General features: G+C 40.8%; 1 pseudogene; it reads right to left on the bottom strand.

Annotated features, from left to right (window-relative positions):
• Positions 1-9,249: 9,249 nt before the first annotated feature.
• LOC140710705 (cytochrome c-like) lies at positions 9,250-24,408 on the bottom strand (annotated as a pseudogene).
• Positions 24,409-26,419: the final 2,011 nt, after the last annotated feature.

Raw genomic sequence — 26,419 nt, 5'->3', positions numbered from 1 at the left:
GTGGTTACAACAAGCCTCGGGTAAGACCCAGTGCAGTGCTGGCTTCAGGTCTGATTCAGTGCAGTCCTAGTGGTGGTGGCCACAAGAGTGCTTGTGTCAACTCTTCCCCAGAAGGGAGACTGCTGCCTTGAAGGGAAGGACCCAGTCCTGGCAGTTTTCATCACCTGCTAACTGAAGAGCCTGTGATGCAGTAGTAGCCAGGCAGTACACACTGTGGGTCTTGGGTGAGACTCTGAGATGTGCTGACATCAGTTGTTATTGGACTTGGGGTGCCCCCTAATGCAGACAAAACTGCGGTAACCAAAAACTTAGATCACAATACTCAAGTCTCTTAATAACAGACTGATCAAGCAGAAGAAAGAATTAGTAAGCTTGAAGACACGCTATTTGAAAATACACAGTCTGAGGAGACAAAATAAAAAAGAATGAAGCATGCCCACAAGATCTAGAAAATAACCTCAAAATGGCAAATCTATGAGTTATCGGCCTTAAAAAGGAAGGTAGAGAAAGAGATAGAGGTAGAAAGCTTATTCAAATGGATAATAACAGAGAATTCTCCAAGCTTAGAGAAAGATATCAATATCCAGGTACAAGAAGGTTATAGAACACCAAGGAGATTTTGTTTTTTTTTTAAGTTCTGGGATACATGAGCAGGACGTGCAGGTTTGTTACATAGGTAAACATGTGCCATAGTGGTTTGCTGCACCTATCAACCCATCACCTCGGTATTAAACCCCACATGCATTATCTGTTTATCCTGATGGTCTGCCTCCCTCTGCCCCTCTAACAGGCCCCAGTGTATGTTGTTCCCCTCCCTGCGTCCATATGTTCTCATTGTTCAGCTCCCACTTATAAGAGAGAACATGTGGTGTTTGGTTTTCTGTTCCTGTGTTAGTTTGCTCAGGATAATGACCTCCAGCTCCATCCATGTCCCTGCAAAGGGCATGATCTCATTCCTTTTTATGGCTGCATAGTATTCCATGGTGTATATGTACCACATTTTCTTTATCCAGTCTATCATTGATGGGCATTTGGGTTGATTTCATCATGCAGATTAAACCCAAAGAAGACTACCTCATGGCATTTAATAATCAAACTACAAAAAGTGAAGGATTAAGAAAGGATCCTAAAATCAACAAGAGAAAAAAATAAATAACACAAAGCAGAGCTTCAATACATCTGGCAGCAGACTTTTCAGTGGAAACTGTACAGGCCGGAAGAGAATGGCACGACATCTTTAAAGTGCCGAAGAAAAAATATTTTACCGTAGAACAGTATATCTGTCAAATATATTCTTTAAACATGAAGGAGAAATAAAGACTTTCCCAGAGAAACAAAAGGTGAGGGATTTCATCAACACCAGATCTGTCCTGCAAGAGATGCTAAAGGGAGTACTTTAATCAGAAAGAAAAGGAAATCTATGTAACAAACCTGCACGTTGTGCACATGTACCCTAGAACTTAAAGTATAATTAAAAAAAAAAGAAAGAAAAGGAAATCAATGAGCAATAAGACATCATATGAAGGTACAAAACTCACTTGCAATAGTGAATACACAGAAAAACACAGAATGTTATAACAACATAACTGTGGTGTGTAAACTACTCTTAAGTAGAAAGACTAAAAGATGAACTAATAAAAATAATAACTACAACTACGTTTCAAGACATAGGCAGTAAAATAAGATATAAATAGAAACAATGAAAAGTTAAAAAGCAGGAGGGACAGTGCTAAAATGTAGAGTTTTATTAGTTTTCTTTTTGCTTGTTAGTTTGTTTATGCAATCAGTGTTAAGTTGTCATGGAAATTTAAAATATGGAAGTTGAAAACTATGTTCCTGAACAACCAGTGGGTCAATGAAAGAATTAAGAAGGAAACTGAAAAATTTATTGACACAAATGATAATGGAAACACAGCATACCAAAGCCAATGGGATACAGCAAAAGCAGTACTAACAGAGAAGTTTATAGCTATAAGTGCCTACATAAAAAAATAGAAAAACTTTAAATAAACAATCTAATGATGCATCCTAAAGAACTAGAAAAGCAAGAGCAAACCAAACCCAAAATTAGTAGAAGAAATAATAAAATGAGAGCAGAAATAAATGAAACTGAAATGAAGTAAACAATACAATAGATAAATGAAATAGTCAATGTTTTGAAAAGTTAAACAAAACTGAAAAACCTTTAGTCCGACTAAGAGAAAAATAGAGAAGCCCAAATAAAATCAGAGATGAAAAAGGAGACGTTACAACTGATACCACAAAAATTCAGAGGATTATCAGCAGCTACTATGAGCAACTATCTGCCAATACATTGGAAAACTTAGAAGAAATTGGCAAACTCCTAGACACATACACTACCAAGATTAAACCATGAAGAAATCCAAAACATGAACAGACCAATAACTGTTAACAAGATCAAAGGTATAATAAAACATCTCCCAGTAAAGAAAAGCATGGGACCTGATAGCTTCACTGCTGAATTTTACCAAACACTTAAAGAACTAATATCAATCCTACTCAAACTATTCCAAAAAAATAGAGGAGGAGGGAATACTTACAAACTCATTCCATGAGACCAAAACCAGAAAAAGATACACAAAAAAAGAAAACTACAGGCCAACATCCCCGATGAAGGTTGGTGCAAAAATTCTCAATACAATACTAACAAACTGAATTCAACAACAAATTAAAAAGATCACTCATCCTGACCAAGTGCGATTTATCCCAGGAATGGAAGGATAGTTCAACATACACAAGTCATTCAATGTGATACATTGTATCAACAGAGTGAAGGACAAAAAACATATGATCATTTCAATTGATGCTGAAAAAGAATTTGATAAAATTCCACATGCCTTTATGATAAAACCCTTAAAAAACTAGATATAGAAGGAACATACCTCAACATAATAAAAGCCACATATGACAGACTCACAGCTAGTATCATACTGAATGGGGAAAAACTGAAAGCCTTTTACCTAAGATCTGGAACATGACAAGTATGCCCACTATCACCACTGTTATTTGACATAGTACTGGAAATCCTAGCTAGAGCCACCAGACAAATTGCTCTAGCTAGGACTCCCAGTATTATGTTGAATAAAAGGGTAACTAGACTTCTTCCTTTCCCATTTGGTTGCCTCAAGCAAATAAGAGGCAACCAAATGGGAAAGGAGGATGTCAAGTTATCCTTTTTCACAAATTATATGATCTTATATTAGGAAAAACCTAAAGATTCCACCAAAAAAAAAAACTATTAGAACTGATAAACAAATTCAGTAAAGTTGCAGGATACAAATCAACATATAAAAATCAGTAGCATTTCTATATGTCAACAGTGAACAACCTGAAAAAGAAATTAAAAAAGGAATCCCATTTACAATACCTACAAATAAAATAAAATATCTAGGAACTAACCAAAAAAGTGAAAGATCTCTACAATGAAAAGTATAAAACATTGATGCAAGCAATTGAAGAGGACACCAAAAAATGGAAAGATATTCCATGTTCAAGGACTGGAAGAATCAATATTGTTAAAAAGTCCATACTACCCAAGGCAATCTACAGATTCAATGCAATCCCTACCAAAATACTAATGACATTCTTCACAGAAATAGCAAAAAGAAAAGAAAAATCCTGAAATTTATATGGGACCACAGAAGACCCAGAATAGCCAAAGCTATTCTGAACAAAAAGAACAAAACTAAAGGAATCACATCACCTGACTTCAAATTATATTACAGAGTTATAGTAACCCAAACAGCATGGCACTGGCATAAAAGCAGACACATAGACCAATGGAACAGTATAGAGAACCTAAAAACAAATCCATACGCCTGCAGTGAACTCATTTTCAGTAGAGGTGCCAAGAAGTTACAATGGGGAAAGGACAATCTCTTCAATAAATATTGCTGGGAAAACTGGATATCTGTTCACAGAATAATGAACTAGACCTCTATCTCTCACCATATACAAAAATCAAAGGAAAATGGAGTAAAACTTAAATCTAAGACCTCAAACTATGAAACTGCTAAAAGAAAACATTGGAGAATGATATGGTTTGTCTCTGTGACCCCATCCAAATCTCATCTCATCTCAAATTGTAATCCTCACATGTCAAGGGAGGGACCTGGTGGGAGGTGACTTGATCTTGGGGGCAGTTTCCCCCATGCTGTTCTCATGACAGTGAGTAAGTTTTCATGAGGTCTGATGGTTCAAAAGTGTTCGGCAATTCTCACCCCCACTCTCCTGTCCCTGTGTAAGACGTGCCTTGCTTCCCCTTCATCTTCCACCATGATTGTAAGTTTCCTGAGGCCTCCCCAGCCATGTGGAAATATGAGTCAATTAAACCTCTTTCTTTATAAAGTACCCAGTTTCAGGTAGTTCTTTACAGCAGTGTGAAAATGGACTAATGCAGAGAAACTCTCTAGGTCATCAATCTGGGCAAATATTTTTTGAGGAATACACCACAAGCACAGGCAACCAAAGCAAAAATGGACAAACGGGATCACTTCAAGTTAAAAAGCTTCTTCACAGCAAAAGAAATAATCAGCAAAATGACAAGACAACCCACAGAATGGGGGGAAATATTTGCAAACTACTCAACTGACAAGGGATTAATAACCAGAATATATAAGGAGCTCAAACAGCTCTATAGAAAAAAAATCTAATAATCCAATTTAAAAATGGGCAAAAGATTTGAATAGAGATTTCTCAAAAGAAGACATACAAATGGCAAACAGGTATATGAAAAGGTGCTCAACATCATTGATCATCAGAGATATGCAAATAAAAAACTACAGTGAGATATCATCTCACCCCAGTTAAAATGGCTTTCATCCAAAAGACAGGCAATAACAAATGCTGGCAAGGATGTGGAGAAAAGAGAACCTTCATACACTGTTGGTGGGAATGTAAATTAGTAGAGTCACTATGGAGAATGGTTTGGAGGTTCCTCAAAAAACTAAAAATATAACTACCATAGGATCCAGCAATATCACTGCTAGGTATATGCCCAAAAGGAATGAAATTGGGATATCGAAGAGATATCTGCACTCCCATGTTTATTGCAGCACTACTCACAATAGCCAAGATTTGGAAGGAGCCTGTGTCCACTCACTGATGAATCGATAAAGAAAATGTTACATGTACACAATTGAGTATTACTCAGCCATAAAAAGAATGAAATCTACCAAGCATGGTGGCTTATCCCTGTACTCCCAGCACTTTGGGAGTCCAAGGTAGGAGTATTGTTTGAGCCCAGGAGTCTGAGATCAGCCTGGGCAACATGGTGAGACTCCACCTCTACAAAAAATAAAATAAAATAAAATTAGCCCGGTGTGGTGGCATGCTCCTGTAGTTCCAGCTACTCAGGGGCTGAGGTGGGAGAATTGCTTGATCCTGGGAGGTTGAGGCTGCAGTGAGCTGTGATCACACCACTGCACTTCAGCCTAGGCCACAGAGAGAGATCCTCTCTCAAAAAAAAAAAAAAAAAAAAAAAATAGGATCCTGTCATTTGCAACAACATAGATGGAACTGGAAGTCATTGTGTTAAGTGAAATAAGCCAGGCATAGAAAGACAAACTTCACGTGTTCTTATTTATGGGGGCTAAAAATTAAAACACTCAACCACATGGACATAGGGAGTAGGAGGGTGATTACCAGAGGCTGGGAAGGGTAGTGAAAGTGGGAGTGGAAAATAGGAATGGTTAATGGGTACAAAAAATAGAAAGAATGAATCAGATCTAGTATTTGATAGCACAACAGGGCAACTATAGTCAATAATTTAATTGTATATTTAAAAATAATTAAAAGAGTATAGCTGGATTATTTGTAACATGAAGGACAAATGTCCGAGGGGATGGATACTCCAATTACAGGCACGGGCTACCATGCCCGGCTAACTTTTGTATTTTTAGAAAAAACAAAAATTGGTTTTCGTTTCCCTATGTTGGCCAGGCTGGTCTCAAACTCCTGACCTCAAGTGATCTGCCTGCCTCGACCTCCCAAAGTGCTGGGATTACAGGCATGAGCCACTGTGCCCGGCCCATATAACTAGATTTTTTTAAACTCAACTTACAATTCCAGTATTTTAACTGGTAGATTTCATCCAATTACATTTATTTTGATCGTTGACATATTTTTTGTTAAATATTCTTTTTCTGATATTACACATAAACCATATTAAAATGCCTTTCAATAAGTAAAAGTCACCGTTTTTAGATACAAGGAATTCTAATTAGATTGGCATAGTTAAAACCACAAATATAAGTAAACGTTGCTACCTTATCTTCAGACCTTGCTTTAAGAGGCTAATGAACACAAAACACAGATGAGTCTCGCTTGGCTCTGAAACAGTGAAGGGATTCCCCAGTATTTAAATATATTCATGTAACCATTTATATAAATTTGAATATAAAACCAATCTCCAATAGTGTTTAAGATGGCATTCACCATCTTTTTGAAAAGTTGAACATTACTATTCAAATCTAATCATATCTTCAGAAGGGGAAGTCAGTGATAGCATTTACTGAATTCGAATTACTATTAAAATAAAAAAAAATCACCTTCATTTAACTCCAAGCCAGTGTTAGTTAAATCAGGACTTCCCAACGAAAATATTCTGTCAGTCATTCGTGATCTGAATTCTGGTGTCTGACATCTATTAAATTATGGTACACATTAAAAAAATCATGAGATCTGTCAGTAAAAATGAGGTAGTGGCCAATTATTTTTATTTTTTTAAAATTATACTTTAAGTTCTAGGGTACATGTGCACAACGTGCAGGTTTGTTACATACGTATACATGTGCCATGTTGGTTTGCTGCACCCATCAACTAGTCATTTACATTAGGTATTTCCTCTAAGGCTATCCTTCCCCCAGGCCCTCACCCAAAGACAGGCCCTGGTGTGTGATGTTCCCCACCCTGTGTCCATGTGTTCTCACTGTTCAACTCCCGCTTATGAATGAGAACATGAGGTGTTTGGTTTTCTGTCCTTGTGATAGTTTGCTGAGAATGATGGTTTCCAGCTTCATCCATGTCCCTAAAAAGGACATGAACTCATCCTTGTTTTATGGCTGCATAGTATTCCATGGTGTATATATGCCACATTTTCTTAATCCAATCTGTCATTGGTTGACATTGGGATTGGGTCCAAGCCTTTGCTATTGCGAATAGTGCCACAATAAACATACGTGTGCATGTGTTTTTATACTAGCGTGATTTATAATCCTTTAGGTATACACCCAGTAATGGGATCTCTGGATCAAATGGTATTTCTAGTTCCAGATCCTTGAGGAATCGCCACACTGTCTTTCACAATGGTTGAACTAGTTTACACTCCCACCAACAGTGTAAAAGCATTCCTATTTCTCCACATCCTCTCCAGCACCTGTTGTTTCCTGACTTTTTAATGATCACCATTCCAACTGGTGTGAGATGCTATCTCATTGTGGTTTTGCTTTGCATTTCTCTGATGACCCGTGATGATGAGCATTTTTTCACACGTCTGTTGGCTGCATAAATGTCATCTTTTGAGAAGTGTCTGTTCATATCCTTTGCCCACTTTTTGATGGGGTTGTTTGATTTTTTTCTTGTAAATTTGTTTAAGTTCTTTGTACATTCTGGATATTAGCCTTTTGTCAGATGGGTAGACTGCAAAAATTTTCTCCCATTCTGTAGGTGGCCTGCTCACTCTGATGATAGTTTCTTTTGCTGTGCAGAAGCTCTTTGGTTTAATTAGATCCCATTTGTCTATTTCAGCTTTTGTTGCCATTGCTTTTGGTGTTTTAGTCATGAAATCTTTGCCCATGCCTATGTACTGAATGGTATTGCCTAGGTTTTCTTCTAGGGTTTTAATGGTGTTAGGTCTTACATTTAAGTCTTTAATCTATCTTGGGTTAATTTTTGTATACAGTGTAAGGAAGGGATCCAGTTTCAGCTTTCTGAATATGGCTAGCCAGTTTTCCCAGCACCATTTATTAAATAGGAAATCCTTTCCCCATTGCTTGTTTTTGTCAGGTTTGTCAAAGATCAGATGGTTATAGATGTGTGGTGTTATTTCTGAGGCTTCTGTTCTGTTCCATTGATCTGTATCTCTGTTTTGGTACCAGTACCATGCTGTTTTGGTTAATGTAGCTTTGTAGTATAGTTTGAAGTCAGGTAGCATGATGCCTCCAGCTTTGTTCTTTTGGCTTATTGTCTTGGCTATGTGGGCCCTTTCTTGGTTCCACATGAACTTTAAAGTCGTTTTTCCCAATTCTGTGAAGAAAGTCAGTGGAAGCTTGATGGCGATAGCATTGAATCTATAAATTACCTTGGGCAGTATGGCCATTTTCCCGATATTGATTCTTCCTATCCATGAGCATGGAATGTTCTTCCATTTGTTTGTGTCCTCTTTTATTTTGTTGAGCAGTGGTTTGTATACTGCTTGAAGAGGTCCTTCACATCCCTTGTCAGTTGGATTCCTAGGTATTTTATTCTCTTTGTAGTAATTGTGAATGGGAGTTCACTCATGATTTGGCTCTCTGTTTGTCTCTTAATGGTGTATAGGAATGCTTGTGATTTTTGCACATTGATTTTGTATCCTGAGTCTTTGCTGAAGTTGCTTATCAGCTTAAGGAGACTTTGGGCTGAGACAATGAGGCTTTTGAAACATACAGTCATGTCATCTACAAACAGGGACAATTTGACTTCCTCTTTTCCTAATTGAATATCCTTTATTTCTTTTTCTTGCCTGATTGCCCTAGCCAGAACTTCCAACATTATGTTGAATAGGAGTGGTGAGAGAGGGCATCCTTGTCTTGTTCCGGTTTTCACAGCGAATGCTTCCAGTTTTTGCCCATTCAGTATGATATTGGCTGTGGGTTTGTCATATATAGCTCTTATTATTTTGAGACACGTTCCATCAAGACCTAGTTTATTGAGAGTTTTTAGCATGAAGGTCTGTTTGGCATCATCCTGATACCAAAGCCTGGCAGAGACACAACAAAAAAAGAGAATTTTAGGCCAATATCCCTGAAGAACATCGATGTGAAAATCCTCAATAAAATACTAGCAAACCAAATCCAGCAGCACATCAAAAAGTTTATCCACCATGATCAAGTGGGCTTCATCCCTGGGATGCAAGGCTGGTTCAACATATGCAAATCAATAAATGTAATCCATTACATAAACAGAACCAATGACAAAAACCACATGATTATTTCAATAGATGCAGGAAAGACCTTCAGTAGTGGCCAGTTATCACTCATTAGTAGCATTTTTGAGATAAGCTTAGAAGTCTGCCCCTTCTGCCGTCTTGATGCCAGTGAAGATCATTTTTGTTCCAGGAATGTACTTCTTGGGATTCTCCAAATACTCCATCAGTGTATCCTCTCCCCAGGTGATGCCTTTGTTCTTATTGGCATCATTGTAAGAGAATTCAACAGCCTGACCTGTCTTCCATCCAAAGAGGTCATGGAGGTCTGGCCCAGGCTTGTGCTTGACTCCCTCTTCCACAGTGTGGCACTGGGCACACTTTTGAGCAGAAATCTTCTTGCCTTTCTCAACATCACCCACATTTAATTCTCTCTTTCATTGCTGGCACTATGAAGTTTCCCGCTGGGAAGCCAGATGTCCTGCCCTTTCTCTGACATACTATTCATTTAGTCATATCATGTTCTTTTTTTTTTTTTTTTTTTTTTTTTTTTGAGGCAGAGTCTTCACTCTGTCGCCCAGGCTGGAGTGCAGTGGCACCATCTCGGCTCACTGCAAGCTCCGCTCCCGGGTTCGTGCCATTCTCCTGCCTCAGCCTCCCGAGTAGCTGGGACTACAGGCGCCCGCCACCGTGCCCGGCTAATTTTTTGTATTTTAGTAGAGACGGGGTTTCACCGTGTTAGCCAGGATGGTCTCGATCTCCTGACCTCGTGATCCGCCCGCCTCGGCCTCCCAAAGTGCAGGGATTACAGGCGTGAGCCACCGGCGCCCGGCCTTAGTCATATCATGTTCTTTAATGCTTTATGTTTACCTTGATTTTTATCTTTTTTTTCATTTTTTCTGTTTTCTTTGCAAGTACTTTAGTTTTTGTTTTTCTATTTCTCCTTCTACTGTTTTATATGTTTTATGCTTTATCTATTCTTTAAAAATTTTTAAATTTACAATAGACAAATAACGTAATAAAATTAAAAAATTTTAATTTACAATTGACACATAATAGTTGCACATATTTATAGGTTGTAATGTGATGTTTCAATGCATATATACACAGTATAGTGATCAAATTGGTAATTACCATATCCATCACTTTAAACATATTTATAATTTCTGATAAGTATTAACAACATTCAAAATCTTCTCTTCTAGCTATCTTTTTAATTTTTAATTTTAATTTTTATAGATTTAGCAGGCACAAGTGCAGTTTTGTTACATGGATATATTACCTAACGGTGAAGTCTGTGTTTTCTGTGTAACCATCATCCAAATAGTGTACATTGTACCTATTAATTTCTAGCTATCTCAAAAATTACAATACATTATTATTTGCTATAGTCGTCGTGCTGTGTAGCAGAACAACAGAACTTTTCTTCCTGTCTAACTATAACTTTGTGCCCATCGACCAGCCTTTTCTAGTTTCCCCCACCCCCAACCCCTGTCTCCTCTCCCCAGCTCCAGGTAACCACTATTCTACTCTCTACGTCCATTAAATCATTCTTTTTTTTTTAGATTCCACATATGAGTGAGATCATGCAGTTTTTGTCTTTCTGTCTCTGACTTTTTTTCATTTCATGTTATGTCTTCCAGGTTCATCCATGTTGTCACAAATGACGAGATACCATTTTGTTTCATAGTTGAATAGTGTGTGTGTCGGGGGTGTGTGTGTGTGTAACATTTTTTTTTTTATCCACTCATCATCAAGTGGGCAGTTAGGTTGATTCCATAATTTGGCTATTGTGAATAGTGCTGCAATAAACATGGGTGTACAGATATCTTTGTTTGACATACTGATTCTATTTCCTTTGTATGTATACTCAGTAATGGGATTGCTGGATCATATTGTAGTTCTATTTTTAATTTTTTAAGAAACTTTCATACTGTTTTCCATGGTCGCTGTACTAATTTACATTTCTACCAGCAGTGTATGAGTTCCCTTTTCTTCGCATCCTCACCAGCATTTGTTAATTTTTGTCTTTTTAACTACAGCCATTCTAGCTAGGGTGAGGTGATATCTCATTATGGTTTTGATTTTAATTTCTCTGTGATAATTAGTGATGTTGAGCATTTTTTCATATATCTGTTGGCCATTTGTAGGTCTTCTTTTCAGAGATGTTTATTAAAGTCTTTTGCCATTTTTTAATCTCATTATTTGTTTTTTGCTATTGAGCTGAGTTCCTTATATATCCTGGGTAGTAACTCCCTGCCAGATGCATAGTTTGCAAATACTTTCTCTCATTCTGTAGACTGTTTTTTTTTTTTTTTTTCACTTTATTGACTGTTTGCTGTGCAGAAGCTTTTAAGTTTGATGTAATCCCATTTGTCTATGTTTGCTTTTGTTGCTTGTGCTTTTGAGGTCTTATTTTAAAAATCCATGCCCAGTCCAATGTCTGGGCTTAAGTGCTTCCCCTACATTTTCTTCTAGTAGTTTCATAACTTGGGGAGCCTACATTTAAATATTTAATCCATTTAGAGTTGATTTTTGTATATGGTGAGAGATAGAGGTTTAGTTTCACGCTTCTGTATGTGTATGTCCAGTTTTCCCAACACCATTTATTGAAAATACTGCCCTTTCCCCAATGTGTGTTCTTGAAGCCTTTGCCAAAAATCAGTGAGCTATAAATGCATGGGTTCATTTCTGGGTTCTGTATTCTGTTCCATTGGTTTATATGTCTGTTTTTATGCCAGTACTGGGCTATTTTGGTTACTATAGCTTTGTAGTATATTTTGAAGTCAGATATTGTAATACCTCCAGCTTTATTCCTTTTTGCTTGAAATTGCTTTGGCTATTGGGGGTCTTCTGTCTTTCCATATAAATTTTAAGATTGTTTTTCTATTTTCGTGAATAATCTCATTGGTATTTTTATAGGTATTGCACTGAGTCTGTTACTTCTATTCTTTTAATAGTTACCTTTAAATTTTACCATTTATACTTAAACCAAGTTTAATCAATATCTCTAGCTTCCTCCTAAGTGATACAAAGACCTTCTAATGCTTTAATGTCCATCACTACCACCTCTTCCCCACTTACTTATTATTTTTAATAAGTAATTTAGTTCCACCCTTTTATAAATTCCCCCAACTTAGTCACTATTTTTAGTGTTTCATATAGGTAATGGTTGTTTATGCTTATCTAAATTTCACAAATTTCTTTGCCCACTATTTTTTCTTTCATCTAATTCTTCCTTCTGGAGATTATTCTAAAAAATCCTTCAGTGAGGATCTGATTTTACATTTCTGAAAATGTCTTTATTTGGCTCTTATTGTTAAATATTAGTTTGTCAAACACTAATCTTCTAGTTTGACATATTTTCCTTTGGCACTTTGAAAGTATGATTCGCAGGATCTAGAACTAGAAATACCATTTGACCCAGCCATCCCATTACTGGGTATATACCCAAAGGATTATAAATCATGCTGCTATAAAGACACATGCACACGTATGTTTATTGCAGCACTATTCACAATAGCAAAGACTTGGAACCAACCCAAATGTCCATCAATGAGAGACTGGATTAAGAAAATGTGGCACATATACACCAGGGAATACTGTGCAGCCATAAAAAAGGATGAGTTTGTGTCCTTTGTAGGGACATGGATGCAGCTGGAAACCACCATTCTGAGCAAACTATCGCAAGAACAGAAAACCAAACACTGCATGTTCTTGCTCTTCGGTGGGAATTGAACAATGAGAACACTTGGACACAGGAAGGGGAGCATCACACACTGGGGCCTGTTGTGGGGTGGTGGGAGGGGGAGAGGGGTAGCATTAGGAGATATACCTAACGTAAATGACGAGTTAATGGGTGCAGCACACCAACATGGCACATGTATACATATGTAACAAACCTGCACATTGTGCACATGTACCCTAGAACATAAAGTATAATGAAAGAAAAACTTCAAATAAAGAAAGAAAGTATTATTCTCTTATCTTCTGACTTTGTGAAGACTTCTCAAGACTACAAGAGCAGTCTTGAGAAGTCTTCACAAAGGCAGAAGAGCAGTCTTGAGAAGTCTTCTCTTTGTTTATGAGTCATTCCTTTGGAGGTAATCCATCATCTTTGTCTGGCTTCTTTTCAGATATTCTCTATCTTTTTTATCACCATATGTCTATGTGAGGCTTTCTTTGTATTTGTGCTGCCTGGGATTGGCAGGGCAGTTGTAATTCTTGAATCTAAGGATTCATGTCATTCATCAACAACAACAAAAAATTATCAGTCATTATTCTTTGGATCTTGCTTCTCTCTCATTTTCTTCATTCTCTCCATCTAGAAATGCAATTATATCTTCTCATTCTGTCTTCCATATCTTTAAATTTCTCCTTTACAATTCCTATCTCTTTCTCTGCTCCTGCTGCATTCTGAGCAGTTTCTTCAGATATGCATTTCAGATAATGAATTTTCTCTTTATTTCCATCTAATTTGCTACTTAACCCTTCCATTAAATTTTAACATCAATAATTACATTTTTTATTAATGGAAAACTTACTTGGTTCTTTAAAACATTTTATCTAGACTTCCAGTTGAGGAATGATAGTGTGGATTCATTCATTCATCCATTCTCTCCCTGCTGGATGCAACTATAATCCTAGAAACAATGCAAGAGGCAACCAAAAGAGAGCTATGCAAGGTGAAAAGAGGATGATGAACTACTTTGGGACCTAAGGACTTGAGGAAAGATGCAGCAGGGTATCTAACAATCCCCCACCCAACAGAAGAAGTAGACCCAGGCCTATCAGCAATTGACCTCAACCTAGCAACAGGTATCCCAGGTAGATTCATTTCTTTCCCAGATGGAACAGGATTCCCAACGACAACCCCAGGTGAACTTGGCAGCACTGGCAAGGGGGATCAGTGGGGATTCCCTCTGACAATATGTGGACAGTGGAAGCCTCTCCTGCTTCACCATGTCCAAGAACCCCCTCTTTCAGGGAGACACAATGGGTAACTGGAAGCACCAGCAAGGGGGACCATATCATATCAAACAACCTGGAACTGGAAACCTCTTTGTCTCCATGATCTGAGACTCCCCTGCCCCACCAAGAGATATGGTCCAGGGGCATCAACAGGGAAAATTCCACTGCAACAACCTGTCTGGAGCTGGAGGAACTCTCAGTCTCTCGCAGACAGGGAAATCATGCTGCAAGAAGCACTGGGCCGGGAAACACTGTTCTTCTCCACAGGGCAAGAGATTCCCTTTCATACCAAGCAGCAGGTGGCACTGGTAGCCAGGAGGATCCCACCATAACGAGAGCCTTCTCCCAGATATTGTGCTAGGTTGTAAACATAAAAGAAATATTATATTATTTTAAGTTCTAAACATAAAAGAAAAATTACTAACTTGTACTTAATCTGAATCTAAACTTTCTGCTCCTCAAAAGACATCATTAAGAAAATTTAAAAGTTAGCCACAAACTAGGAGAAAATGTTTACAAAACAGATATCTAACAAAGGACTTGTATCCTGAATATATAAATCTTTATAAATCATTGGTTCTCAACTGGGGGTGATTTTTGTTCCCTGGGGACAGTTGACAATGTTTAAAGACATTTTTGGTTGTCACAACTGGAGGGGGTATTTTCCTAGTAGAATCTAGTAGGCAGAGGCCAGGGATGCTGTTTAAAGCCCTACAATGCACAGGACAGACCCCCACAACGAAGAATTATCTGGCCTAAAATGTCAATAGTATTATATTGAGAAACCCTGTTATATAAATCAGTAACAAAAAGACAGACAACCCAATTTTTTAATGGGCAAAAAACTTGAACAGATACTTCACAGAAAAACATACATAAATGGCCAATAAGCAGACAAAGGGTGTTCAACATCTTTGGTCTGAAGAAATGCAAATTAAAATCACAAGAAATCACCAAGCAACAACCAGAATGGTAAATAAAAAGTTTAATAATACCACATGTTAGGGAAGATGTGAAACAACTGGATCTTTCATACATGGTAGCAGACAACGACTTGAAAAGGAGTTTGGAATTTTCCTGTGAAGTTCAACATACACCTACTCTATGACCCAGCTATTCTACTCTTGTATATTCACCCCAAAAATATAAAAATTTATGTCCACAATAAGACTTCTACAAGAATGTTTATAGCATCTTTATTCATAATAGTCCTAAATTAAAAACATCCCAAATGCCCATAAGCAACAGGAGAATAAATAAATTGTAGTATGTCCATACAATGAAATACTATTCAGCAATAAAAAAGGGAAAGAAATTCAAAACCATAATGAGGTATTACTTCACAACCATAGGGTGGCCATAATCAAAAAGTCAGATATTAACAAGTGTTGGGGAGGATGTGGAGAAATCAGAACTTCATATGCTTCTGTTGGGCCTCAAAACGGTGCAGCCACTTGGAAAAGAGTTTGGCAGTGCCTCAAGAAGTTAAACACAGACTCACCACATGATCCAGCAATTCCACTCCTAGGTATATATCCAAGAGAAATGAAAATATATGTCCATGCAAAGACTTGTACATGATTATTTATAGCAGCGTTATGCATATTAGTCAAAAGTGGAAACAAAATGTGGTATATCCCTACAATGGCATATTATTCGGCCATAAAAAGGAATCAAGTATTGATACATGCTACAACATGGATGAATCTTCAAAACATTATGCTAGGTGAAAGAAATCTCAACCACAAAAGACCACATGTTATATGATTCCATTTATATGAAATGTCTATAATAGGCAAATCTATAGAGACAAAAAGTAGATTGATTGGTGGTTGCTTAGGCGTGGAGACAGGGGTTGTGGCTGGAGGTTGATGACTAAGGGGTATAGAGTTTCATTTTGGGATGATAAAAACTTTCTAAAATCAATTGTTGTGAAGGTTATAAAATTCTGTGAATATACTGTACTAGAAATCATTGAATTGTACACTTATATGGGTGAATTGTGTGGTATGTAAATCACATCCCAATGTAGCTGTTAGCAAAAAAAGAGAATGAAGTATGTGATAAACAAACGTGTAGAATATAAAACATGTCATAAAACCAAAAGAAGTAGACCCCAAAGAGTATATACTGTGTTGTTTCATTTATATGAGATTCTAGAACAGGAAAAGTAATACACAGCATCAGAAACCATATCCATCATTGCCTGTGTGGGCCAAGGACTAACTGAAAGTGAAAATGAGAGGACTTTCAAGTGTGATGGAAGTATTTTACATCTTGATTTTGAGTGGTAGAAATAGAGAGCACACATTATTAAAACTCACTGAGTTGTACACTTAGGATATGTGCACTTCACTGTATGTAAATTTTACCTCAGTTAAGAGAAGATACAGGAGACAAGTGACTCGAGAAAGGAAGAGAAGAGAAATAGAAGACAGGAAGAGGGGAGGGGAAGAGAGGGAGAAAGGAGGGAGCAGACTTAGGAGATATTTACAAAATAGAATCTATAGATCTGGCATCTGGTTGGATATAAAGAATCAGGGAGAGAAGGGACTGCAATAAAAAGGTAGCAGAGTAATAGTCTATAAGAATCTGACTTTAAAGCCAGATAAATGTGTAAGAGACTCCTCCAAGAACTAGCTGTGGGATCCTGGGCAATCATCTCACTTCTCAGAGCCTTCCTTGGTTTATTCATCTGTAAACATGATAACAATTCATCTTTCATGAATTTTTATAAGGATTAATGAAATAATACATGTAAAGACCTACAGGAATTCAATTGTGATTCCCAGAGTTCTGACTCGGCCCCTAGACAGGTCCTGCTCTGCCTCTGGAATGAGATAGTGGTCTCAGATACAGGAAGGAGTTGTGGAAGGGATATTCAAAGAAAGGAGCCCAAAGTGAGGATGAGCAGCAGTTTCCCAGCATGCTAAGGGCTGGACTTGCGGCCCAGGACAAAAGTCACTAGATCTACCTTTTTTTTTTTTTTTTGAGATGGGGTCTTGCTCTGTCGCCCAGGCTGGAGAGCAGTGGCACAATCTTGGCTCACTGCAAGCTCCACCTCCCAGGGTTCACACCATTCTCCTGCCTCAGCCTCCTGAGTAGCTGGGACTACAGGCACGCGCCACCACGCCCAGCTAATTTTTTGTATTTTTAGTAGAGACGGGGTTTCACCGTGTTAGCCAGGATGGTCTTGATCTGCGGACCCCGTGATCTGCCCGCCTTGGCCTCCCAAAGTGCTGGGATTACAGGTGCAAGCCACCATGCCTGGCCTAGATCTACTTTTAGGTGACATCTTCCCACCAGATTCTCAAGCTGGTAGGTGGGATGCTGGTAACAACCTCACTCTTCTAGTTCATAGTCTGAGAGGCACATATCCTCTAAACCTCTTTTCTTACTTCTGCCTGGGCCATCAACCTTGGCCTTGGACCCCATTTTTCTGGCTTCGTGGGTAGAGTGGTACTCTCTCTGACAGCAATGGGACATTTCCCTGGGCTCTGTGGGGGAAGCCTACATCTTTTGTATCTGATCAAAATCCTGCTTCCTTTTCCATCCATGTTTTAATGTCCAAAGGTGTGCAAGGCACAGAGGGTGGAAAGTCTGGGCCACCTCTGACCTATCAGAGCTACCAGGCAAAGAGCAATAGAAGCTGAGTCATGGTTTCTGGATTAGCTTTGAGGAATAACTTGGGAAGGGTCATGCTCCTCATGACATGGTTGCTCGGGGATCTTAGGGGTTTTAGACTGATGATTTTTGAGACTGTAAGAGAAGTCATCCTGTTTCCAGTGTTTTGAACCCCTTCCTTCTCCTATGACTTCCCACATCCCCAGATGAGCTGAAGTGAGCAGCACCACCTCCCAGTCATGACCCCGAACCTCATCAGTCCCAGGATTTGACTGTCTCAAGAGAGAGCAACATTCCTGAAGCACTGCAGAGGGGGTGGGGGTGGCTATAAGGAGCTGGAGAAAGTGGCCAGAAATTTGGGATTCTGACAACCTTTCATCAGAAGTCACCTCAGGTGAGGAAAAATAACCTCAGTTACCATGTGGGGGCAGCAGAGGCCGATTAAAAAACCTGGAGCCTGGACTAGGAGCTCCTGGGTTAAAAGGTTTGGATAGGTGGGCAATTGTGTCTGGAGTCTGCTCAGTCCCAGGCCAGCATTACCTCCCTGCAGGCCAGCGCAGACCTGGCCCAATGTGGGGAGGGAGTGCTCCAAAGTGCAGTCAGGGAAGTCCAAGAAAAGGAAAGGTTCCAGGACAGTAGGGCAGCCTTGAAGACCCAAAATGCCATAATAGACAAGTCCAAAGTATGGTAAGGGAAGAGAGTAGTTATTTACATATAATTTTGTTCAGTCCTTACTGTGAGTATGCGCAGAAATCTCTCCCTCCCTAACTGATTCTCACGCAGATACATTCTTCTCCACTTTTGATATTCTTGGCTGACCTCTCCTAGCCTAGAACTCCTGCTCAGAACAGCTACCTCAGCTTCTGTCCCAGATCACCCTAGCAATGACTTTTTCCATGTCCACCATGCTGGCCTTTATTGCCTGGAAGAGCCACCTTCTTACCTTTATGGTCTATGAATTTGGGGTATCTGGATATTGTAAGAATGCAACTCAGGGATTTAGGGAAGAGTGTCATCCTCCCCCTGTGTACACAAGAAGGGTGAGTCATCAGTGATTTCGTGGGGAAGAGGGTGAGGTTGGTAACCAGTGCTAGCTTGAGTTGTTACAAAACTCAGAAAACAATGGCTATCTACATTCTACAAATGAGCCTGAAAGCCAGAAAAACTCCAGAAAGACAAAGCCTTACTGGGAAAGTCCAAAAGCAAGCTCAGACTTCAGAGAAGAAAGAGGGAGCCTGTTAACTGACATGTTGGAGTCTGAGATGCCATCCACTCTGGAGACCACATACCTGACAGAATAAACAAACCCAGATATGAGTTTAGACCAACCAGTGAAGGTGCTGAGCATCCCGGAGGAATGTCCTGGAGAAGCCTCACTGTTTTTCCTCCCACGCTTCCATACCCATGTGTCAGGGTCAGACCAACTACGAGTGGTCTCCTGGCTTCCTTCTTGCAGGCCTAGAGACTTTCATCCTTAAAGCTACCATTAACACTCTATCCCTTTGGGTGGGTCATGTCTCTTCTTTGGACTGGGTCAAGAGTGAGAAAAAGCTGCCCTGGCCCTCCCAAAAAGAGAATTCTAAAGACAACCCTCAGGTAAAGGGCTCTACTGGCCATCATGAAGGCAAAACAGGACAGAAGTAACAAAACCAACATGTTGCACATACTAGATTTGGTGAATTGTTACAGTAGAATAAATGTAAAGTGACACAGGATCCACCTTCCAAAGTTTCCAGATAGTTGGAAATTGGGCTCTATCTCCTGATCCCTTCTACGATGGCCACTGAAAGCTGCTAGGCTTCTTTCCTCTGCACTCTTTGGAGGGAGATCATCTCCCTGTAATCCCCCCACCCACATTTCGCCCAACCCATACCTGAAGCAAGGGCATGCAGGCCTCTTTTCTCTGCATGAGGAATCTGTACTTCAGAGGATGTTCACCCTGGGGAATGAGGAGGAGCACCCAACCCACAAGCCTTTGCTATACATAGAAATCTTCCCCTCTGGGAGTTTCCTCCCAGCAGATAACCAGACTTAATAACCTGCTGGTGAATGTGTCTCAGGCAGCAGAACAGAATAGAAAGACACCATGAGAGAAGAAAAAGGGAGGGCTTATTCTCTCCAACAAAGAACAGTTCAGGGAGGACTAATATGTACTGAGGACTATATATAAGACACTTAAAGGTCATCATGACATTTTTTCTACACAACAACCTTATGAAGTAACTATTTTCCCCCTCCTTTTTTAATTGATACGAAAACTGACTCTGATTCTTTGTGCTCAGAAGTGCTAGGCTGGGTTGTAAACCCAGGCCTTCCTGATTCCAAAGTTTATGCTGTTTTCAAATACCAAAGTGCTGCTTTCTGAAGAGGGTGGGAGCTGATTGAGGCAACTGCGAGATCACTGGACCAGGACCCAAACCACAGGAGGAGAACCACAGACCCTCCAGGAGACAGGACAGCCACAAAGCCGAAGTGTTTTGGCTTTGTGGAGGGTGTATGCCAGAGTATTGCCCTCCCTCCAACACAGAGGCAGTAGAGGAGCAGGTTGTTGGAGAAGACCCCGAGTCCGGGAAACCCAGGTTTTCCTTGGGCCCAGAGTCCCAGGTCACACATGGGTCAGTGTCCAGGGTGACTTAGACTCTAGTGCTCAGTCCAGATTTACTGCCTCAAGACCTCTACTCAGCTCCCTTCTATACTTAGCTCTACTGATGACAGGAGATGAGTCTGACAGTGACTTCACACTGAGTTGTGGAGGATGGAGCTCTTTCCTTCCCCCCGGCCCTACCTTTCACCACTTTCAGGAGGCAGTTGCCTCTAGTGTGATGAGACAGGAAGCTACAGAGAGGGGCTTTTTGGCCTTGACAAGCAACCTGCACCAGACCCAGGACCAGGAGCCTTTTGGCCAAGGCCTTGCCCTGCCTGGGAAGCAGACTCCAGGGAGGATCTGAAGAACAGTGCTAGAGGGGTCCCATCTACCCACTACCAGATGGAAAATCTACCTCTGTCTTGACAGGTAGGTCTCATGTTCACCCATTAAAAAGTACTCAGTGAAGAAAGAAGCTGCTTCTCCTGAAAGGAGAAACTCATAGCACTGAAGAGAGAATCTCCATGGAGGAAGCAGCTCTAGTTTTTCCCCAACTCTGGCCCTTTGAATTTCTCCTTTCCCCTTAAGGCCCTAGGTCTCCCTCTGATCTCACCATCATCACTTCCTTGGTAAAACAGAACTTGGGGGCTCCAAGGTTCAAGCAACGAATATCTTGGGGAGGAGGCATGCAGGAGAGAAGTTCTCATTCCCAGTACCCCCACAGTGAACTCCATGGTAGGGCTTGGTCTCTTTCTTTTTGCCCCTGCTGTCACACACTACACACTACATGCCCCACGGATGTGTCACTCTCTTTTTAAGATTCTGGCCTGAGAGAGGCACAAAGCCCATCTTTGGCTTTCCGTGGGAACAGCAGAGTGAGCAGGAAGCAACTGCACAAAGAACTTTTTGAAGCAGTCTGGGAGAAGGAGAGGGCCATGCCAGAAACCCAAACAGTCCAGCTTTCACAGCACATGTCTCAGAGCCAGCCACAGCCAAGTTTTTTCTGAGACTCACACATTCTGTCTGTATATATTCAGGCTCCAAAGCAGCAGAAGGCTGACTCCCTTCTCCATTCCTGACCTGTGCTTCCAGGGTAGGCACCTCTTACCTCCAACCTCAGGGAGCAAGTGTTTGAGGGCTGGGTTCCCTCCCTGGCCAGTATTACAGAAACCTGAGTTACAGTCTTCTTGGAGTCCTCCTCCTCAGCTCTGGTTCCCTCTCTGAGGAATGCATTTCTTTTCCAGGTGATATTTAGGACTCAGTTGTTGATTGATACCATTTATTATCTGACAGTTCAAGTGAGTGCCAACCCCTTACACTGAGGGGTTTGGCTATGACCTTTACAGGCCCCACAGTCTGACAACACTGTAGCCCTATGAGACCTTTAACATCCACATATCAAGAGTTACCCACACATGTAAAACAAGGGTCTGATTTCATCAGAGTTGGTATCTCAATTCTCTGTACTGTGAAGTGTGGGGATTTGCATTCAGTCAAAAACAATAACCTTTATTAAAAACTCTTTGGATATACCTGAACCACTGTACTTTCATCCTTGCCATGAGAGGCATAAGGAAATAGCTTTCAATTTAAGCAGGAAAAATGAAAATTGGAAACAAGATTTCCAGTGAATCTTGAAACTGAGAGAGCTTTGAAAATTAAAGACCCTCTACCTATGGCAATCTTTAACATAGGAAAAAATGGTCCTCCAAAGTATGAACTAGAAGAGAAGCTTCTGTGGGAAGGAAAGAAATGAATGAGGTAATCTCAACGGGACTAAAATCCTAAAGTGCCTTTCTCCATGGCTTTTCCATCCTAGAGGGTGTCTGAATTCCCTTTGCTCAAGCCACCCTCTCTATGCATCAAATCCTAGAATCACAAAACCTTGGATGGCAAAAGCTTTAGAGATATCTTATGGCTATATCACCATAAGCAGTCATTCAACTTCTCCTTAGATATCTGCTTGAAGATATCTTCATTGAGAGGAATTCATTATCTCTGGAGGCAGATGAGAGAATAACCTTCTGTTTCTACATGTTGTGGGTCATGTTTGGTATTGAAACACAGGCATGCTAGCAGATTAATTGAGGTAAAGTCATACTCCTCTAATGGAATTGGGATGTTCTCACTTTCTCACTTGAAATGTCTATTAATTAATTAATTCTAAATACGGAGCATCTACACACTAGGCATTTTGTTTGCAGCTAGAGAAACAAGGAGGAACAAAAACAGACATGGTTCCTGTTCGATGGATTTTGGAGTGTAGTGGGAGAGACAGTGATTAACCAAGGAATCACGCTAACAAGGGTGTAAATGCATCTAAGATAAGTGCTATGAAGAAAGGAAAAGAGTTCTACGAGGGATCTAACAAGGGAACCTGACCTAGCCTGCAAGAACTAGTCGAGGAAACCTTCCCTGAGGAAGTGATGCTGGAATTGGAATCTGAGTATTAAGTAGGATTAGCCAGGCAAAGTGGCTAGAGGTAGGGAGTAAAGAGAGTGTTTCAGGCAAAGGAAATAGCATGTGCAAAGGCCCTGTAGCCAAAAAGGCATGGCATTTGGAACTCAAAGGTGGCCAGTGTGGGCCAGGCATGGTGGCTCACACCTGCAATTCCAAAATTTTGGGAGGCCTAGGCAGGAGGATCACTGGAGGCCACTCTCAGGTATTCTTTTAGAGCAACACAAAATGGACTAAGACATAAGATTATTGGCTAAGAGCGACAGGGTGGACACAGGGGTTGGAGGTTTAAGAAAAGAATGGAGAATATTTGAAATAGTCACCCTGGAGAATGAAAAGTACTAAAGAAATTTAGTACCTGCTTGGATTGTGAAGCAATGCTGAAGGCTTGACTGACATTGGTGATTTATAGTGGAGCAGGTCCCGTTTGTGACAATGCAGGTGGGTGGCTGAGGTAGAGTGGAAGAGATGGGGCAGTTTAGGAACCAGGAAGCCCAGGTGATGGCTGAATCTTAATTTGTACACTGAAGTCCCCTAGGATGATGGTGGGCCTTGCAGTCAGGGGTGGGGAAGCCAGTGAGACAGAAACCAAATCCTTCATTTGGTTTCAGTAGCTGCAGGGTCTGTACACTCGAAGCTCTGGAGTAGTGGTGAGCCTAGAGGTAGCCATCTCGGTACCTTTGTGGTCTAGAGTGGGATGGATCCTAGGGTGAGGCCACTCTGTCAACTTAGGGATAAGGTCAGATTCCTCATATTAGAAAGTAAAAGTGAAAGGGCCCAAGGTGGGTTAAAATGTGGACATTTACTTCTCTTGGTTTTGACTGAGAAGATATTAAAATATCTAGGAGGAATTTCCTGGGTTTAAGTCCATGTCTCAGCCCCATCTCTCCCAGCTCACCCACAGCTGCCAAACAATCAAGAAGTTGAAAATGTTATTTGGTGTTTGAATCTTGGCAATTACCCAGAATCACTAAGTTTATTCTGAGAAGAGATCAAGTAGTCATGAACTCCGGAACCAGACTGCATGTACTCAAATTTTGCCTTCGCCACTTGCCAACTGCATGACCTCAGACAAGTGACTTAACCTGTCTGTACCTCAGTTTCTAGAAAATAGAGACAATGGTAGCTCTACCCCACATAATTGTTGTCATAGAGGGTTAAGTGGCTTAAAATATGTAAATGCTTAGAACAGTACCTGGTGCATGTTCATTTTTATTGTTATTGACTCTCCCAATTCACTCAATCTCTCTCTCATTCACTCAATCACTTGATACTACCCTGCTTGTTGGAATCTCCCTGGCTCTGAACCCTAACCTGAATAACTACTTTTGATCCTTCCCCTATGCAGGTTCTTTCCCAGATCTGTTTATCTCTAGACCAAATAAGCTTGGGGCCTTCAAATGTTCCTCGTATGATGTGACCGCTAGTGCACTAGCCCAGTGACTCACCTTTGGGCATCTTGCATCTTGTCATTGTATCCTAGCTTAAATGGGTTGTCCAGAATGGAGCACAGTGCTCCAGGTAGGACATGACAAGTGTAGGGAAGGGCAGAACCATCTCTTCTCTTGTTCTGGTTCTCTACTTCTATTAATGCAGCCTAAAATCTAATTACCTCTGTTGGCAGCACCATCGCTCCGTTGGCTCACATTGACTTTACAGTCAAATCAAGGACTTCTTCACATGTGCTGTTGTTAAACCAGGCAGGGCTCTTCTATCCTGTGCTAGAGGAATAAACCCAGCTGTAGTTGCTAGGAGAAAGTCAAGTCTAGTAGCCAAAAGCCCAGTGTCTTAGGGATTTAGTTCAGGCAAGCAATTGGTGGTTAGGGTTCGTGGCAGATGCTACTCATTGCCTGCGTAATAATGATTTTTCTCTTCTTCCTTACTTATAGAATCCCAATTTTGTTCAGGGCAGCAGTGTGCCCAGCTAAAAGTACTGGATTTCCCAGCTTCCTTTGCAGCTAGGAATGTCCATATGACATGGCTCTAGTCAGAGATGTAGGTGGATGTCACTGGAGTGGACGTTGCATTTGGAATAAAAATGTAGAAGATCCTTTGTCCTTAGCCTTCTTGCCCTCTAGGTCTTTCCCTTCTTGTCTAGAATGCAGACATGAGGCTTAGAGCTGCAGCAGCCATGTTGTGACCACGAGGCAAAAAGCAAGTGGATGAAAGTCTACCTTAAGATGGTGGAGATGAAAAACCAGGGTCTTGATGGCATCATTGAACTGCCACATCAGTCCTATCTGGGCCATTTGTCAAGGAAATTTTTTGTTGTATGAGATAAATAAACCTCTGTCTGTTTAAGCCACTATTGTAGAGTTGTCTGGTATTTGCAGCCAAAAAATATTCCTAATTAACATAGTAACCCTACATAACAGAAAAACTGGGGTTCCAAATGGAGGGCAAACATGACTATAGGAATCCAGAAGGGGAAGATATGTAGAAATACAAGCGGGCAGTCAGGATTAGAGGAGTCTGTCAGTGGGCCACCAGACCTCTCAGCCACTGGGTTAGGGCTCAGGGTCAGGACTTCCTTCCTGAATGGTGGACTGAAAGAGCATGACTGGGTCTAGGCCTTGACAGGGCACTGGTAGAGGTAGGTAGGCAGGGTTTCTGACTGAGAGACTCAGATACAGGACATGAGACAGAAGGTTAGGGATCAGAAGTGGGGAATGAGGTAGAGACTCAATGGAAACTTGAGATCGGACTCAGATCAGTGGTGAAGGGACAACTTGACGCTGAGTTTCAGTGTGCATACCCGGGTTACTTCAATCCTTCCTGTCTTAGGACAGGGATAGCCTGCAAATAGGAGAGAAATTACTCCAACTATGAAGGGAGGATCCAGGCAGAGCCTGACAAGCATCATCTCAAGCTGCGCTTTAGCCATCCTGACACTCTTCTTACAGATTCACCCTTAATTACATGCCCTTCTTTCCACCTTTTTTTCCCATGACCTTTTAAGATCTGAGCTTAACAGAAAGCTCCTGATGCAACCACACTGGTCGCTTTAAACAGCTCCCACTTTGTCTTCTTCCTAATTGTCAGCATTTCACTGCAAGAAACCTTCCCCTTCTCCCTCTCCTTCAAGTTGTCTTCCCCTCTGCCTGGTTTGAGGGCACTCTATTGCTCTTCTTGTGCAGTCTGGGCCCCCTCAGGAGTGACCCGCCTCCATCCCCTGGTTTTAGCCTCCACTAACCCAGGAGCAGGTGGAAAGAAAGAGCTGAGAAGAAGGACTGGCCAGGGCCCACCAGCTCTGGGGGAGCAGTAAGCCACTCCAGTCCCCCTCCCCACCTTGGCTATTCTGCTCCAGGGGACGATTAAGGCCAATGCCTTCCCTTCCCCCATCCCAATTTCTTGGGTCATCTGGAGTGAGAGAATGAGAGCCTCTTCTGACTGTTGGTGTGCTAGCACTTCTTCTTTGTGTGCAGCGGGTACTGTGTGGGTAAGTTATTGTTATATTGTGCTTCTGTGATAAATGGACGGTTGTGAGATACTTTTCGCCCTGTGTGTGCCTGGGGAGAGGGAGGGAGTCTTGCCTGAGTGACTTCTCACAGAAAGCTCCAGAGGTGCTCAGAGCTGATAGCCTAGACCTGGCAGGCTGCTCTTTCATTGGCATTCAAGGGTGTCAATCACTGTGGCCCTGC

This window comes from Chlorocebus sabaeus, chromosome X, assembly GCF_047675955.1.
Source record: "Chlorocebus sabaeus isolate Y175 chromosome X, mChlSab1.0.hap1, whole genome shotgun sequence".
NCBI classification, from domain to species: Eukaryota; Metazoa; Chordata; class Mammalia; order Primates; family Cercopithecidae; genus Chlorocebus; species Chlorocebus sabaeus.
This window is presented reverse-complemented; position numbering and strand designations above follow the sequence as displayed.